Source organism: Somniosus microcephalus, chromosome 5 (assembly GCF_052327205.1).
Source record: "Somniosus microcephalus isolate GS21.2 chromosome 5, FLI_Smic_1.0, whole genome shotgun sequence".
Classification (NCBI taxonomy): domain Eukaryota; kingdom Metazoa; phylum Chordata; class Chondrichthyes; order Squaliformes; family Somniosidae; genus Somniosus; species Somniosus microcephalus.
In genome coordinates this window covers 83,297,541-83,315,835 of record NC_140991.1, presented here as the reverse complement: position 1 = coordinate 83,315,835, position 18,295 = coordinate 83,297,541, and the positions used below count along the sequence as shown (strand labels likewise).

Below are 18,295 nucleotides of genomic sequence, written 5' to 3'. Positions count from 1 at the left end.
TGCCGCCACAGTGCGCTGTAATCAGGCAAATCTGTCATGGATAGTGTCAAGTTCCTTGATTCTTGTTGCAGCTATACCCAAGGTGTCGATGGTGGGGACTAAATGATGCAGATGCCGTTGAAGGTCAGGGGAAGATGGCTGGACTTTCTCTTGTACGAAATGGTCATTATTTGCCACTTAGGTGATGTGACTATTACCTGCCACTTATCAGCCCAATCCCGGATGTTATCCAATGGCATCCTTGGAGGCACAGCCATTGGATGCACAGCTCCTCAGAGAGGTTCTCGTAGGACCTGTGTGGCCTGTACACATGATGGGGATGGTAGTACCTGAAGGGACTGCTGTTCTCAGCTGTGCTGCCGATTCTCCTGGCCTGGACATGCTGTATGCTACAACTCCTCCTCCATTATGATGGCTTAAAGTGGTATGCCCATGGGGAAAGCCATCATTTGTCTGCAGCCGATCTGAGAGTGGGTTTGGGGGCGGGGCATGTCGGGTGTCCCAAAATTATTTTCTGGGACGAGAGGAGAGCACTACGGTAAAATGAAGTGCAGGTGTCAGTAATTTAAAAATGTGAAGGGAGGAGTTAGGAAATGTTCTTCAGAAGCCTGTAATAAGTGAGTGAAATTGGTGCCCTCGTCAGTTCCCCAACTCCTCAGTTACACTTGTCTGCAATGCTGGGGGTGGGGTAGGGCGGTGGTGGTGAGGCTGTTAGACCGTTTGATTTTGTTCTAAAGTTACACTAATTGGAGGAACAGTGTAAACCCAGGAAACCGCCACGTACTTGAACAGTACAGCTATGCAAGCGAGATCTGAAGGGCTTTGACGGGCATAAGATTTGCACTACTTTAAAAAAAGAAATTTGTATACAGTGTATTAACAGTGTAACTGGGCTGGATTTTAATGTGCAGACACGCTGGGAGTGGGGAGGCCCGATAGCCCTTGGGAAGTCCGGAAATATGTGCTGGGCGCGTCTGTCAGTGCCTTTTTAATGCAGCCACTTCATTTACATCTGATTTCCGGGTATCCCGTCCAATTAGCATCAGTGGGCGTGTTGGCAACCCGCATGACGTGATCTCAACGCCAGTATTTAAAGGGACACTCCAAACATGCAAGTTGAAGCAGTTGGAGTTGGGAAGGAGAGAGAAACAAGTCTTGCATTGGAAGGTAGCTGGGCAAAGGCTGCACCCCACTTCACCGATGCCTCCCTGGATGTGCTGCTGGGGGCTGCAAGGACCCGGAGGGAGATACTGTTCCCTAGCAACAGGAGGAAGGAGCCAGCTGGGGACACCAAGAAGGTGTGGTTGGAGGTGGCACAAGAGGTCAGCAGCAGGAGCATAGTGCCACGCTCCTGGATCCAACGCAGGAAGGGGTTCCACGATCTAAGCAGGGTGGGAAAGTTGAGAGCAATGGCACATTCACCTTCATCCTGATGTTCATATCACCCCAAACCCCCTCACTCTACCTTCTCAAGCCTACTCCAGCACATCACTCCTCGCACCAACTTATCTTGCAGGTGCAACCATCCCTCTCTGTCCTTGCACTTCCTCACATCCCCATCTATCCATCCACCACTAACACTCACCCTTATTCTTATGCAATGTCATGCCTCTCCCTCATAGTCACCCTCAACAAATGCTTTCCATCCAGCTGTACTCTCACTCATAGTCACCCTCAACAAATGCTTTCCATCCAGCTGTACTCTCACTCATAGGTCTCTTCTTTTCCTTCTTGTAGGAGAAGAGAGCACAGGATACCAGGGAGAGTCAGAGAACCAGAGGGGGGCCCTCCACAGACCTCACAACTAGCAGCTGCAGAGTAGGATGGTCTGGAGATCAGCGGAGTCTCGGCGTGCCTGGCCATCGGAGATGGGGCGATGGGGACTGCCAGCTACCTGCTGACAGAATTAAATATCAGACAGCCACATGACATACAACACTCTGTCATTTTGATTTGATGTCAACAGCGAGTGAAATATGACCATGCGCATAATGATAACTTCAAAATTCTTACCTTGACAGTACTCATTCATGTCTTTTATCTCCCACAGGGACATCACGCGTCCAGCAGGAGTTGGTCGAGGTCACCACCGCTGACTCCTCAGAGGAGTTCATCCCTCTGAGGGTGCAGCATCACAGGACTTATGCAGACCACGCACCAGCTCAGATACTCGCGCTTCAGTGGGATTAGTTAGAGAGATAGTTGGGTTTTCACATGGTGGCTCGCACTTCACAAGTGAGCAAGAACAGATGGTGGAGTCAGGGTCAGCTGTGGAGAGTCCACATCGGAGGGCATGGGACTCTCCAAGCTCTGCTCAGCTGAACGTAGATGCTGTACCCCAGGGGCTGTCAATGAAGAGGATACTGTAAGACGTGTGAAAATCGCCCCTCGCCCCATCCAACAGTTTCCAAAGTTCAGACCCGTCGAACAGACAACACAAAACCCAGTAAACCTGTGAAACTTCTTTTACTTAACAATCAGCAAGAGATTACAAGAAAGCATCCGACAGTTATGTAGCATATAATTCCCAATTATACCTCAGCATACACAGAGCTTTACTTTAAGCTCAAGCAAAACACCACATACATACTAACACCAACGAGTGGTCAATCCGGCAGTGACTAGACGTATGATTTCTGGCAACTGACCAGGTCGCCCAGCTGCAGCCCCGAGTGTTTTTTTACAGCATCTTTTATACCCCAAAACTTGGCAACCCTCCCACTGCGTACGTGTCCCAAACTACACGGCATTAGTTGTTTTTCAGTTACTCTTATCAACAGTCCGTTAAGCATCCGTGGGCTTCAAGGCTGGTTACATTCCATAGTCTGAAGATGTTTCTGTTTTTGCACTGATTCCTCAGCTCAATAGTCTGTTCCCACAGAACTTTCAAAGTTTGTTTTCCGTATCTGTTGAAAGACAATTGACAGCTTTCACAGCTTACAACCGTAGCATCTTATTTTGCAAAGTTCTCACAACAACCAGTCTTTTGTCCTCGCGAAGCATGATGGTACGTAAAATGTGGTCAACTTTTAAGTTTGGTCAAGTTACAGCAAAATTACAGCAAATGGCTTATTCTTACAGTTTACCCTCAAGTGACTGTGCACCCGAATCAAGAGTCACAGACACTTACAACTTGTAGGAGTTGTCTTCTTCCTTCAGCGTCTTCTGCAGCAGCTTAACCCATTCCTGCTGCTTGCATCTCCTGTTGGCTCAACAAGTTATCATTAGTAAATATAACACAATCACCAATTGAACAATGACCAAAACGTGGGAGATAATTCTTATCCAGGGATGAACCTCGATACTCATACCGATATCCCACCAGGACGAATCGTCCCCGCCCTTAAGGATTGCTTTATGCAGTTCACGATTTTTCTGGGCCAGGGTATAATAGTGCTTTTGGGACTGACTAACATGTTTCATTAACTCTACCAAGTGCTCTGGCAGAGGTGGAATATCATAGCCGAATCGAGTCTTATACTGGTGTAATTGCTGCTTTACCTCATCTTTTACATCGATATCGACTTGCCTATGCGAATAAATGCTTAATAAAACCCACGCCCCAAGTCTCACAGGTTGGACTGGGGTAAAACATAAAGTTACCATCGCAACAGGACAAGTCAGGTTGTTACCGTACTGGTACTCCTGGTGCATTGTAGTGATACAATATCCACCCTTCCCTCGATACACAGATCGTATAGGGAAATGCTGCCCTGCAATCACTTTCATGGTGCAGTTCCATTCTATCCCATCCCAAGTAAACCCACATGCAGGTTCTACCACATCATAAGGGCAGATGAGTGTATCCCGAGCTTGAGCTCCCAATAAGATCTGGGGCCACTCATCCACTCGGGTCACGTACTTCGGGGGTTCGGCATGCCTTATTAAGTGATCTCCCTGACATACTCCTATGTTCTCCACACGGAACAAAGGGTTTGGGGTCGCCTTTTCGGGCAGAATGGGATAATACAATACCATTCCTAACAGGGTGATGTTGTTCTGTTCCTGCAAATGGCATTCATGTTTCACTGGGTACACCTGTACCAACCCCCTGACTTTACACATATTCATGGTAAGTTGGTAAGTGGACATTGCCCTTAGGTGTCGATCAGTCACCCACGAGGGTAACTTCCACTCAGCTATGCTCTGCAGGTTTTCACAGGCTTGTTCCACTAACCAAGATCCATACATTACACACACATCCAGGCAGCATTTGACCGAGAGTGGCATCAAGGAGTACGAGTAAAACTGAAGGCAATGGGAATCGGGGGAAAACTCTCCACTGGCTGGAGTCATACCTAGCACAAAGGAAGATGGTTGTGGTGGTTGGAGGTCAATCATCACAGCCCCAGGACATCGCTGCAGGAGTTCCTCAGGGCAGTGTCCTAGGCCCAACTATCTTCAGCTGCTTCATCAATGACCTTCCCTCCAACATAAGATCAGAAATGGGGATGTTCGCTGATGACTGCACAGTGTTCAGTGTCATTCACAACTCCTCAGATAATGAAGCAGTCCATGCCTGCGTGCAACAACACCTGGACGACATTCAGGCTTGGGCTGATAAGTGGCAGGTAACATTCGTGCCATACAAGTGCCAGGCATGACTGTCTCCAACAAGCGAGAGTCTAACCACTGACCCTTGATATTCAACGGTATTACCATCACTGAAACCCCCACTTTCAACATCCTGGGGGTCATCATTGACCAGAACCTTAACTGGACCAGCCACATAAATCCTGTGGCAACAAGAGCAGGTCAGAGGCTGGGTATTCTGTGGTGAGTGTCTCACTTCCTGACTTCCCAAAGCCTTTCCACCATCTACAAGGCACAAGTAAGGAGTGTGATGGAATACCCTCCACTTGCCTGGATGAGTGCAGCTCTAACAACATTCAAGAAGCTCGATATCATCCAGGACAAAGCAGCCCGCTTGATTGGGACCCCATCCACCACCTTAAACATTCACTCCCTCCACCACTGGAGTACCGTGGCTGCAGTGTGTACCACCTACAAGATGCACTGCAGCAACTCGCCAAGGCTTCTTCAGCAGCACATCCCAAACCCACGACCTCTTCCACCTAGAAGGACAAGAGCAGCAGGCGCATGGGAACACCACCACCTCCAAGTTCCCCTCCAAGTCACACACCATCCTGACTTAGAAGTATATCGGTGTTCCTTCATTGTCGCTGGATCAAAATCCTGGAACTCCCTACCTAACAGCACTGTGGGAGTACCTTCACCACACGGACTGCAGCGGTTCAAGAAGGCGGCTCACCACCACCTTCTCAAGGGCAACTAGGGATGGGCAATAAATGCTGGCCTTGCCAGCGACACCCACATCCCAGGAACGAATGAAGAAAAAACATCATTTCGCGCGGCCTCACTAGAGGCATTTTGATCCTCCTTTAAAATTTGATTTATCTTTTTAGCATGGGATTCTAAATATTTTCGTACGTCTTACAGATTCATTGGGTTTTGTGTCTGAACTTTGGAAACTGTTGGATGGGGCGAGGGGTGATTTCTGCAAATGGCTTATTGAGCAGCAGCAGAGAATGTGCAATGTATTGACAGAGGTTCCAATTGCACTGTGCACGATTGCAGAGAGATTGGAGGAGTCTGCCTGAAGCATGAGTGGCATGCTGTCACAGGCCATTGCAATGATATCTTCTTCCATGGATAGAGTGGCCAACTGCATGGAGCATCAAACATGGCAATCGAACAAGTGCATGCAGGCCTTTAACAAGGGCTTTTAAACTCTGGATGCCACCTTAAATTGGTTGAACGATGCACTAGCTTTGGCTTTTCAGTGCCCTACCGATCGGCAGCAAAGTGTTCTCCAGCACTGTGGTAACAGGGAAGTGCAGCTGGGCCATAAGAGGGATGATGGTGAATGGGGACATGGAAGTGAGGACTCCAGGCACCTGAAGCACATCCTCAGCATGCCGATGCATTGTTCGATGACACATCTGGTGGTCATTTGGCATTCATTGTAGCGCTCCTGGACCTCATTCCTCGGGTTGCTGAGAGGTGTCATCAGCCACGTTTTAAGTGGTTATCCCTTGTCTCCAGGCAGCCAGCCGGTAACTCTGCTTCCAGGTGCGAAGATGTCTGGGAGCGTGGATTACCGTAGGACAAAAGCATCATGGCAGCTGCCCGGGAATCTTGTGCACACCTGCATAAAAATCTTTGTGGCTGCACACCAGCTGCAAATTGATGGACTGGAAGCCCTTGCGGTTGACGAACACTCCTGGGTGATCTAAGGGTCCCTTAATTGTCACATATGCAGTCGATGAGGCCCTGCACCTGTGGGAAGCCAGCCAGTGCCCGCAAACCCCAATGCCCACTCATTCTGACAGGTGTCATCGTAGGCAAAGTTGACATAATTGGCATCCCTGGCGTGCCTGTCTTATGCATTTATGTGCCGCCGACTGAGGGATCTGGCAAATGTCTCTGGTAGAGCCCTGGAAGGATCCAGAGGCAAAGAAATTGAGGGAGGTGGTGACTTTGATAGCCCCTGGTAAAGCGTGGCCACCAGGTCCAGCTGGCAGCAGGTCTTGCTCCAGCAGGCTTCAAATGTCTGCCACCACCTCACGCAACACCCTGAGCCTCCTGAGACACTGGTATTCAGACATGTCGAGGAAGCTTATCCTCTCTCTGTAGACCCTGTGTGCAGGAATGGCCTCCTGCAAGCTGCACCTCTCTGCTGCTCCGCTCTCTCCTGTGGAGCTACAGGTCTGTGACCAGCACATTGTTGCTGGGGCTGTTGCTGGTGCAGGTCATCTTGGTTCTCATCTGACCTCCAATCTAAACCAGCGTAAGCAACACCCATGTTGATCTGTTGATCAGAGCTCCAAACCGCAGATCAGACCCTGAAACCTCCAAAGTGTAGATGACACCTCCAAAGTGTTGAAGAAACTTCCAAAGTGTATAAAGTAACCTCTCAGCCCAAGTAATGTGAACAAACCCTTTCCCACAGGTAAGAAAGCAGCAGTCAGTACTGAGTACTTATTGGCATATTTCCCTGACATGGCTTCAGCCCCCTCAATTGCCGTTGTGTTCTCGCCTTGCTTCCAGGAAGCCTGGGATACCCATGGACCCAACGTTAAAGTTAAAAACCCATGTCAATATCACTCTAATTGAGCGATTAACATATGTTAAGAGGCAACCCGCCTCTCCTGAGGGGGTTGCTCGCATGCAGCCTAACACACTGCCATGAAACCCGGAAGTCAGTGAGTTGGAGCCGGTTTCCTGACATGCTGTCAATTTCGCCGTTTTTAACCCCCCACCCGCTCTCAAACCCACAAGCTGCTGCTCATTAAAATCCAGCCCAATGTATCCAAATGGGCTAAAATGCAAATTTCTTTACACTTTTCAGTGCATTACGGTGCAAGTGATAAAAACAATGAGGAAATTCAGTGCCTAAGGATCTGCATGTGAAGATTGAGCACTATCGTGACGTAAGAGCACAAGAACATAAGAAATAGGAGCAGGAGTAGGCCATTCGGCCCTTCGAGCCTGTTCCGCCATTCAATGAGATCACGGCTGATCTTCTGCCTCAACTCCATTCACCGGCCTTATCGCCATATCCCTTGATGCCCTTACTAGTCAGAAATCTATCGACTTCTGTTTTGAATATACCCAATGACTGAGCCTCCACAGCCCTCTGGGGTAGAGAATTCCAAAGATTCACTACCCTCTGTGTGAAGAAAGTTCTTCTCATCTCAGTCCTGAATGGCCTACTCTTTATCCTGAGGCTGTGGCCCCTGGTTCTAGACTCCCCAGCCAAGGGAAACATTCTCCCAGCATCCACCCTATCAAGCCCTGTAATAATTTTGTATGCTTCAATGAGATTCCCTCTCATTCTTCTGAATTCAAGAGAATACAGGCCTAGTTTACTCAATCTCTTCTCATACGACAGTCCCGCCATCCCAGGAATCAATCACGTGAACCTTCGTTGCACTCCCTCTATGGCAAGTATATCCTTCCTTGGGTAAGGAGACCAAAATTGTACACAGTACTCCAGGTGTGGTCTCACCAAGGCCCTATATAATTGGAGTAAGACTTCTTTACTCCTGTACTCAAATCCTCTTGTAATGAAGGCCAGCATACCATTTGCCTTCCTAATGGCTTGCTGCACCTGCACATTCACTTTCAGTGACTCATGTACAAGGACACCCAGGTCCCTTTGAGCATCTGCATTCCCCAATCTTTCACCATTTAGGAAATACTCTGCCTTTCTGTTTTTTCTACCAAAGTGGATAACTTCACATTTATCCACATTATAATCCATCTGCCATGTTCTCGCCCACTCACTGAGCCTGTCGAGATCCCCTTGAAGCCTCTTCACATCCTCTTCACAACTGACACTGACACCTAGTTTTGTGTCATCAGCAAATTTGGAAATGTTACGGTTAATCCCCTCATCCAAATCATTGATATAGATTGTGAATATCTTGGGCCCAAGCACCGATCCTTGCGATACCCCACTAGTCACAGCCTGCCATCCTGAAAAAGACCCTTTTATTCCTACTCTTTGTTTTCTGTCTGTTAACCAATTCTCAATCCATGCCAGTATATTACCCCCAATTCTATGTGCCCTAATTTTGTTCACCAACCTCTTGTGTGGGACCTTATCGAAGGCCTTCTGAAAATCCAAATACACCACATCTACCGGTTCCCCTTTGTCTACTCCACTAGTTACATCCTCAAAGAACTCCAATAGGTTTATCAAACAAGACTTCCCTTTCATAAATCCAAGTTGACTCTGCCCAATCTTACTATTAGTTTCTAAGTGCCCAGTTATTGCATCCTTTATAATAGATTCTAGCATTTTCCCAACTACTGATGTGAGGCTAACAGGTCTGTAGTTCCCCGTTTTCTCCCTCCCTCCTTTCTTAAATAGCAGGATTACATTTGCTATCCTCCAATCTGCAGGAACCGTTCCAGAATCTATAGAATTTTGGAAGATGACAACCAATGCGTCCACTATTCCAATGGCCACCTCTTTCAAAACCCTAGGATGTAGGTCATCCAGTCCTTGAGATTTATCCACTTTTAGTCCCATTAGTTTTGCTAGTACTGTTTTTTTACTAATAATAATTTCTTTAAGTTCCTCATTCTCGCCACACCCTTGGTTTTCTCGTGTTTCTGGGAGGTTTTTTGTGTCTTCCTCCGTGAAGACAGAAACAAAGTATTTATTTAATTTCTCTGCCATTTCCTCATTCCCCATTATAAATTCTCCCATTTCTGACTGTAAAGGACCTACATTTACTTTCGCCAGTCTTTTCCTTTTCACATACCTATAGAAGCTTTTACAATTCGTTTTTACATTTTTTGCTAGTTTGTGCTCATATTCCATTTTCCCTTTCTTTATCAATTTCTTGGTCCCCCTTTGCTGATTTCTAAAAAGATCCCAATCCTCAGGCTGACTGTTTTTTCTGGCAACTTTATAAGCTTCCTCCTCTGACTTAATACTAGCTTTAATTTCTTTTGTTAGCCATGGTTGGATCACTTTTCCTTTTGGGTTTTTATGCCCTAGAAGAATATATGTTTGCTGCAAATTATGCATTATTTCCTTGAATGTTAGCCATTGTATGTCCACCTTCATACCTTTTAGTGTCGTCTCCCAATCTACCATGGCCAACTTGTCCCTCATACCCTTGTAATTTCCTCTGTTTAGATTGAAGACCTTAGTTTCAGATTGGACTACATCACTCTCAAACTTAATATAAAATTCAATCATATTATGGTCACTTGTCCCTAAAGGCCCCTTTAGCACAAGATTATTGATTAGCCCTTTCTTATTACACTGTACCAGATCCAGAATAGCCTGTTCCTTGGTTGGTTCCTCCACATACTGATCCAGGAAACCATCTTGCATGCATTCCAAGAATTTGTCCTCCACACCATTAGTGGTAATTTGATTTGCCCAGTCAATATGTCGATTAAAGTCCCCCATGATTACCATATTGCCCTTGTTACATGCACTTCTAATCTCTTGATTGATACTGTGCCCTGCATTACCACTACTGCTTGGTGGCCTATACACAACTCCCACCAATGTTTTCCGACCTTTGCTGTTTCTTAGCTCCACCCAAACTGATTCCAGTTCTACATCATGATCTGCCAAGCCAAGATCTTTTATCTCTACCGTACCAATCTCATCCCTTATTAACAGCGCTACGCCGCCTCCTTTTCCTTTTCGTCTGTCCTTCCTAAATGTTGAGTACCCTGGAACATTCAGTTCCCAGCTTTGGTTACCCTGCAACCATGTCTCTGTAATGGCAATTACATCATACCCATTTACTTCTATTAGTGCCATTAATTCATCCACCTTGTTGCGAATGCTACGTGCATTTAGATAAAGTGCCTTCAACTTTGCCTGCTTAATATTTTTCTGCACTTTGATCCTCTTTACTGTTGGCTTTTGTTTCTGCTCCCTACTAGTTTTGCTGACTACTTTTCTAACTTGCACTTCCAGCTTTGTTTCTCTCTGTTCTGGGCCCACACTTAAGTTCCCAGCCCCCAGACAAACTAGTTTAAATCCTTCCCAACAGCACTAGCAAACCCCCCTGTGAGGATATTGTTCCCTGTTCTGCTGAGGTGTAACCCGTCCAGCTTGTAAAGGTCCCACCTTCCCCAGAATCGGTCCCAATGCCTCAGGAACTTAAATCCCTCCCTCCTACACCATCTCTCTAGCCACGCATTCATCTGGTCTATTCTCCTATTTCTGCTCTCGCTAGCATGTGGCACTGGGAGTAATCCTGAGATTACTACCTTTGAGGTCCTGCTTTTTAATTTATTTCCTAGCTCCCTATATTCTGCTTGCAGGACCTCATCCCTCTTTCTACCTATGTCGTTGGTACCAATATGGACCACGACCTCTGGCTGTTCACCCTCTCCCTTCAGAATGTCCTGCAACCGCTCAGTGGCATCCTTGACCTTGGCACCAGGAAGGCAACATACCATCCTTGTGTCACATCTGCGGCCACAGAAACATCTATCTGTTCCCCTTACGATAGAATCCCCTATCTCTATTGCTATCCCACTCTTTTTCCTCCCCTCCTGTGCAGCTGAGTCACTCATAGTGCCACGGACTTGGCTCTTTCTGCATTCCCCTGAGAAACCATCTCCCCCAGCAGTATCCAAAACGGAAAATCTGTTGGAAAGGGAGATGGACCCAGGGGACTCCTGCACTACCTTCCTAGTTCTTTTACTCTGTCTGCAATAAATTTCATCTGCCACTGTTCTGCCCACTAACATATCTTATCCAACTCATTCTGTAATTTCTGAGCTGCCTCCTTTGATTCCAATGCCTGTCTTTTTTGGTGTAATCTGCAAATGTGATTAATGAGATTAACTCTGCTAGAGTTCATTGTTCTCCCATTAGTTAATCATGATCTTATTTTGGATGTCTGTAGCTGGGCAACCAAAATGCTGTGATAAGTTGAAAGACCAATGATATTCATCTATATGGAAATAACCAATGACACATATAAAACTTGTGACTGATGCTGGATTATAGAGCTGCCAGTACTCTCACAAATGAAGAAGCTTTCCCAAAAAAAGCAGTGACCTTTGATGCCTGTGCAGCAGGCCAACTATGGTAGAAAGAGTATCAAGGAGCCTACTGGAGAAAACCTATGGCACCTTCTTTTCAAATTCTGTGGTCTTTGTTCCAGCTTGCCTCCAAAAAACCTGGGTTATGCTGCCCTTGTACTCCTTGCATTGTTATTCTGGGAACAGCAGGAACTTAACTACAAGAGCTGTGTGACAAGGGGTTCATGAGGCTGAATAAACCCCCATTTGCCACACTAATCAAGTTTATAAATAAAGTGCAGATGTGTATTAACCATACATTGCTTAATGATGCAACCATCAAAAAGTAAATTCCTATTGTTGCAGGTCAATTCTTTGATTACCTGCATGGGAATAAAGGTCTTTTAATTGACCACAATGACTTGGTTTCAGAAACCCAATGCACATTAATCACATTTACAGATTACACCAAAAAAAGATGGGCATTGGAATCAAAGGAGGCAACTCAGAAATTACAGAATGAGTTGGATAAGATATGTTAGTAGGCAGAACAGTGGCAGATGAAATTTATTGCAGACAAGTGTAAAGTAAAGGAAGGAAAACTGGATGACATACATACTTCATGAATGGTGTTGACATAGCTAAGGATGAAGCTGAAAGAGATCTAGAAATTTTAATAGACTTGACACTCGCCACACACAACAAATGCAATAGCATGTTGAGCTACATAGTCAAGAAAGTAGAATACAAGCCAGAGGGAGTAATGATTAAACTGTACAGTGTTCTGGTCAGACCGCACCTTCAGTATTGCATCCAGTTCTGGTCACTGAGTCACAAGGGAGACATTCAAACTTTGCAGGCAATGCAGACAAGAGCCACAAGGCTGATCCATAGGGCAGGATTTTCATTAGGCCATGGAGGTGGGATTGGAGGTGTGTGGGGGGTTAAAATCTCGAAATCGGGGAGCACGGACCCATCCCGCCCCCAACCCGCCTCCATGCCAGTTTCAAAGGAGGCAGATACCCGATCTGTGCTGGGACCCACCTCCCCAAGGCGGGAAGGGGATTAGTGCCAATTAACTGCCTGTTAACAGGTAGTTAACAGGCAGTTTTTAGCCTAATCCCTATTTTTATTGCTGAAGTGTGGGATTCCCGACGGCTCCAAACCACGGCAAGTTAGCAAGGCGGGCCGTCGGGCTGAAGGACTTGGAGGGTTCGAGATGTCCAGTGTTCAGGTGAGTGATGGGTGCATGAGTGAAGAGGTAAGTGTGTTTGGTGTGTGTAAAGTGTTTAAAGAAGTTTTACTTACCTTTACAGCCTTCCTTCCTTCAGGTCTCGGGAGTCCGTCATCTTACCGGCACAGAAAGCAGAATGGCTGCGAGCTGTCAAAAGTTGCAGCATTCAGCTTTCTGTTCTGGAGAGATCTCTAAATCAGCCTGAGAGGAAGGAATTAACTTAGTGTACTGATTGTCAGTGTTTGACAAATTCAAAGAGCTGTCAAACGCTGATATTTCATCTGTCAAAAGTTCTTGACAGATGAAATGTCAATCTGTGACATCACCTGTTGCCGGGTGACCCTTAATTGGCCTGCTGAGCCCGCTGGGCGGGCTCAACAAGGTCAATCAAGTGAAAATCGCGTGGGTTGGCCACAACTCGATGGAGGCGGGAACCCCGAAAGTTGTAGTCCCGCCTCCTACATGCCTCCAGAATCAAAATCCAGCCCGGTGTGTCTTTGGCACCCTCCTGCCCTATACCTGGAACTCAGATGTTTCGGGAGTCTCCCAGGGCTTGATCAAAGCTGTCGATCAAGGATTTTTTTGTTAAATTAATTCTGCTTTGAGGATTCAGAGCACTTGCCAGGCCTGTCCCCGACCCCCTCCCCCCAACCCACCCACCCCCAGTGGGCCCAAATGCACTCTTGTAGAAGTTGCTACGCCTCATCTTACTGAGCATACTGGCTGCTATTACTACACTAGCTTCCCTGGACAGGACCAGGCAGGAATTCACAGCATAGGAACTTCCAAAACCTTGCCCTGTTCCTTGCCTTGTGAGGGGCGAATGGAAGTTCTGCCCCTTACAAGTCAATGCCGCAACTCCCAGAAACAGTGGTGAACTAATGTAACTGGGTCTCTGCTGTTTCCATGGGGGTTCTGTTGGTGTCCCGCTGGAGTTATAGAATGAGACTAGCAGAACTCCTGTGGAATTTGTGGCCCAATATCTTGATCCTTAGTTGATTTGTTGAGAAACATGCAGAACATCTTTACAAGATACAATTTTCACAAGAACAAACTCTGTCCTAAGCTAGAGAAAAGTGGCTGTAAGAAAAGCAGTTGTAACTCTTTTGCCAATATAGGATTTACTATGGATCCTCATAATGTTTAACAATGAGAAAGTGGCCAAAACCATGAAACATGGTGGATTTAAGCCTTTTTGCAGTTGGCCAAATACTACAGGAAATTTGTAAAGGCTTCTCACTAATTTACAAAGGAGCCAAAACCATTCAAGCGGGGTAGCTGGGACTAGAATGTGTTTGAATAGCTGTAAAGGAAGTTAATATCCGACCCTGCACTACAACTTGCCAGATCCAGTTGCTATATTTACAGTAAACTACAGATGTGTTCAATGTAGTAATCAGGGTCATGTAACAAAGTAGGGGAAGTCTAGGAAGCTATCAGGGACAGAACATAGCACATAAGAACACACTTTTGGCTGCAGTTCATATGCTAAAAGCAGGGAAGCATGATTTATAAGGGAAAAGGTTTGTGTTAGAAATGGACAATACTTCATTGCATTATTTCTAGACTGATTTAACATTTGCTTAAAAGCACACCATATAGTTGGAAGTTCTACAAAACTATGACGTTGAATTTTAATATTGTTTAGGCAAAGCAAATGTACTGGCAGACTCATTCCTAAGATGACGAGAAATTAATTCTATTTTAAAACTGAATAGTGATTAGGTTCAAAAAAGTTCAAAATCGCTATTAGGACAGCTGTTTCCAGAAGCTTCTAAGTGACCAGGAAGATGGAAATAATAGCAAACCAAGATAAAGATTCAATTTTTTTTCAACTGGCAACTTGATCTGTATGAAAAAGAATGGACACTGCTGAATGCTCCCGATATGAAATGGTTCAGTTGTTACAGAGCCACCATGACTGTCCGCCACTACAGCATTTCAGAGTTGAGGGCCGTGTACTAACTTAGTACCTTTTCAGCATACGTCAGTATGAAGTTCATTTGCAACATGCCAACTTGGAAAACGCACCAATAACTGACTAACATTCAAAATAGCTGGAACACTTTAAAAAAAAAAGTTGATAACTCAAAAACAGCGCTGAATATAAACTGTTGTTATACTGAAAGTGCACTGGAGCATGGGATTGTCATAACTTGAGCTGCAGATATATGCAGCATTCCATCACTTGTATAGTGAAAGATTGTAGCAAAGTGTGCAGGAATATTCCCTTATTTCTTTCAGAGAAATTGTGGGCTATTGTGAACATGTATTGGTACTCTCTTGCTAAATCTGATGGTCATGTTGTTTTTAAACTTGTTTATCTGGTCATCATAGTGACATGGAGGGACTCTCCTTCCCCTCCCTCTGTTTACAGGTGCAGTCTTCTTCTCCCTCCCCACTCCACAGATCATGCTGCCACTCCTTTTCTTCTCCTACATTACAACGGTGACTACACTTCAAAAAGTACTTCATTGGCTGTAAAGCGCTTTGGGACGTCCTGAGGTTGTGAAAGGCACTGTATAAATGCAGGTCTTTCTTTTTTCCTTCCCCCTCACTCCATGTTGATACTCCTAAGCCCCTGCAGTTCACAGCGACACTCTGCTGCTTCCTTCTAACCCCCTCTCCCTCCTTCCCCTCCCTGTTCTTGTATCTAGTAACAAAAACAATACAATACAAACTTGGATTTATATATCGTCTTTAACGTAGAGAAATGTCCCAAGCTGCTTCACGGAGGTGTAATCAAAAAGATGGACATGGAGCCAAAGGATATTAGAAAAGGTGATTCAAAGCTTGGTCAAAGAGATGGGTTTTAAGGAGGGCCTTGAAGGCGGAGAGAGATGTGGAGAGTTTTAGGAAGGGAATTCCAGAGCATAGCGCCTAAATGGGTGGAGACACAGCCACCAACAGTGGAGCAAAAGCAGGGGAAGATGCACCAAAGTTCAGAGTCCGAGGGATGGAGTGTTGCGGTGGTGGGGTGGGGTGTACGGCTGCAGGGCTGGGGGAAGTTACAGAGATAGGGAATGGTGAGGCCATGAAGGGATTTAAACACATGGATGACAGTTTTAAATTTAAGGTGCCGGGGGGTCTAGGAGCCAATGTAGGTCAACGAGCCCAGGGGCGATGGGCAAGTGGGTCTTGGTATGGGATAGGATTTGGGCAGCAGGGGTAGATTATAACTTTTGGGCAGCCATCCGGCTGTCCACTCATACCAGAAGCAAAGAGGCCAGAGCAATTTTGTGGCCCGGGCCTCATTTAAATAGAACCAGCAAGCTGCTGGTGCTAGTGGTGTGTCCTGATGCAGCTCCCCGGATTCGGTGGGCGCAATATCGGGTCTGGAGGATGCCCGGCTGGCAGCAGGGTAACTGCTGCGGGGAGGCGATGATGGAGGGTGGTGTCACAATCACGGGGAAGGGGAGCCCAGGGCAGCAGTGGCCCAGACTATTTTTGTGGGGCCTAGAGGAGCACTCCTGCTGCTCTTGGCCCCAGAAAACATAATCTCAAAGCTAAGTTTTTTGGGCCTCTTCAGCTGTACCGCCCAGTAAAACTGGGTGGAATGTGCACAGTGCACTCTCCACCCAGCTGTCTCCCAAAATGACAATCGGGGTCCTATGTCCGATTTGCATGTTAAAAGGGCCTCCCACCTGTAACAGGCAGGCCCCTTTCACAATGACTGTAGAGGGAGCTCTGGCGTAAATAGGGTGGCAATTGCTGCACAGCTATCATAATGCCACTATGAAAAAAGTTTCAAGATTATGAAAGGTTTTGAGAGCAAATAGTAAAAGGTTATTTCCATTGGTTGTCAAATTGGCAATATGGAGGCACAGGATTATCTCGCAAAGATTCAGTAAAGATTTTCCATTTTGAGTTTAACTGGTTGCTTTTCTCAGATAATTTGCTCACTGATTTTACTGGAAATATTTTACTTTTCTCACTAAATCAGTTGCTCCATATTTTTAAAGTTTTTTTTAAAAAGCTTCCCATGCAAGCTGCACCTAGCCCAATGAATTCTATTCTGATATTGACACTTTTTTGTTGACCATTCTCAGTTGCCTTAGACAACGCATTTCACACTGGGCCTGTGTGATAATCATGTATTTAGCATTTTTAGTGCAGTGGTGGAACATTCACAGTTAAACCAGAATAACATCAGAAATACACCAAAGAGACAACTGGCTCATGAACGTTTCTGGGTCAGTACAAGGACCAAGCAAATCATGACAGCTGAGACATATCACACTCTTCAATTTGATAAACAATGGATTAAATTGCGACTAGGGAGCCAATCCCTATTATAATATATCGAGGCTGCTTCATCGAGAATCATGAATGCCAACTCACACGTATATTCATGAGTGAGTTATAAGGTAATCCTCAGGAATGAATGAATACTTTTATGATTTCCTAAAGTATAAATAATTAATGGCTTTGTTGTGGTATTCTGAATATGTGGGAACAGTAAGGAAGTGGAGCCACTTAAAGCCACAGCCATGACATCAGAACCATTCTTGCAACATTAGGTTGAGAAGATGAATTATTATGAAAAAACTGATGGAAATAACAATATGGATGTCATAATGGAACAAAATCCATAGGGAGTACTTCAACTCCTGGGCAAGAAGCCAGCTGGAAGTGCAATGTGAAGCCTACTCCATTTTAACGACCAGGCATCATTGGCATCCCATCGGCCAGCTGACCTCCTGAAACAGGCATTCCAAGGCAGCTTGCCAGCTCTGGGCCTATGAAGATCTGACAGCCCGGAGGCCACCGGGCAAGTTGTGGAGGGAGAGATTTTGGGAGAGTTTTGCGGGTGGGACCTGGGGGGGAAACGTGGGGTGTCAGCAGCCCAAACTTTCTTTCTGTGGCCTGGAGAAGCACTCCTCACAAAGATAAGTTTCACACTTACCTTACAGAAACTCCACTGGGTGCCTGCCAGGTTTTTCCTGAGTGGAGCGTTCCGTGGCGGACACAAGGCTCAGTAGGCAGTTAAAATGTCATCAATCTGAGTGATAGGAACAAACCTAAGTCAGGTGGGCACCTCAACAGCCCAGAAAAACAGCGGCATTAAGATGGCCGCGGGGTGGGAAACGAGCGGTAATTGCACCACTTGGATTTTAATTCTTTTCCTGCCTGGTTTCCACCGGGTAGTTTCCTCCTTATATTTCTAGCTGTGATTTTTAACCGGTGTTGTTAGATATATCTTCTTTCTAATTTGACTATCATCCTTTAGCTCTGATGATTCTATAGTATCTTATACTTAGACAGCAATGAATAAGAAATCATTGGTGTTTTCAGCAGCTTAGCACATTATTGATTGTTTTAGCCCCCGAGATATCTGTGCTCCTCTAATTCTGCCCTCTTGAGCATCTCTGATTATAATCGCTCAACCTTTGGTGGCCGCGCCTTCTGTTGCCTCGGCCCGAAGCTCTGGAATTCCCTGCCTAAACCGGTCTGCCTCACTACCTCTCTTTCCTCCTTAAAACCTACCTCTTTGACCAAGCTTTTGGTCACCTGCCCTAATTTATC

General features: G+C 45.9%; 1 long non-coding RNA gene across 1 annotated transcript; it reads right to left on the bottom strand.

The window, feature by feature from the left end:
* Window positions 1-2,016: 2,016 nt before the first annotated feature.
* On the bottom strand, window positions 2,017-17,753 carry LOC147117165 (uncharacterized). Its single transcript, XR_015078278.1, has 3 exons — window positions 17,676-17,753; window positions 3,131-3,202; window positions 2,017-2,906 (listed from the first exon to the last, which is right to left on the bottom strand). It is a non-coding gene; the product is annotated as an uncharacterized LOC147117165 (long non-coding RNA).
* Window positions 17,754-18,295: the final 542 nt, after the last annotated feature.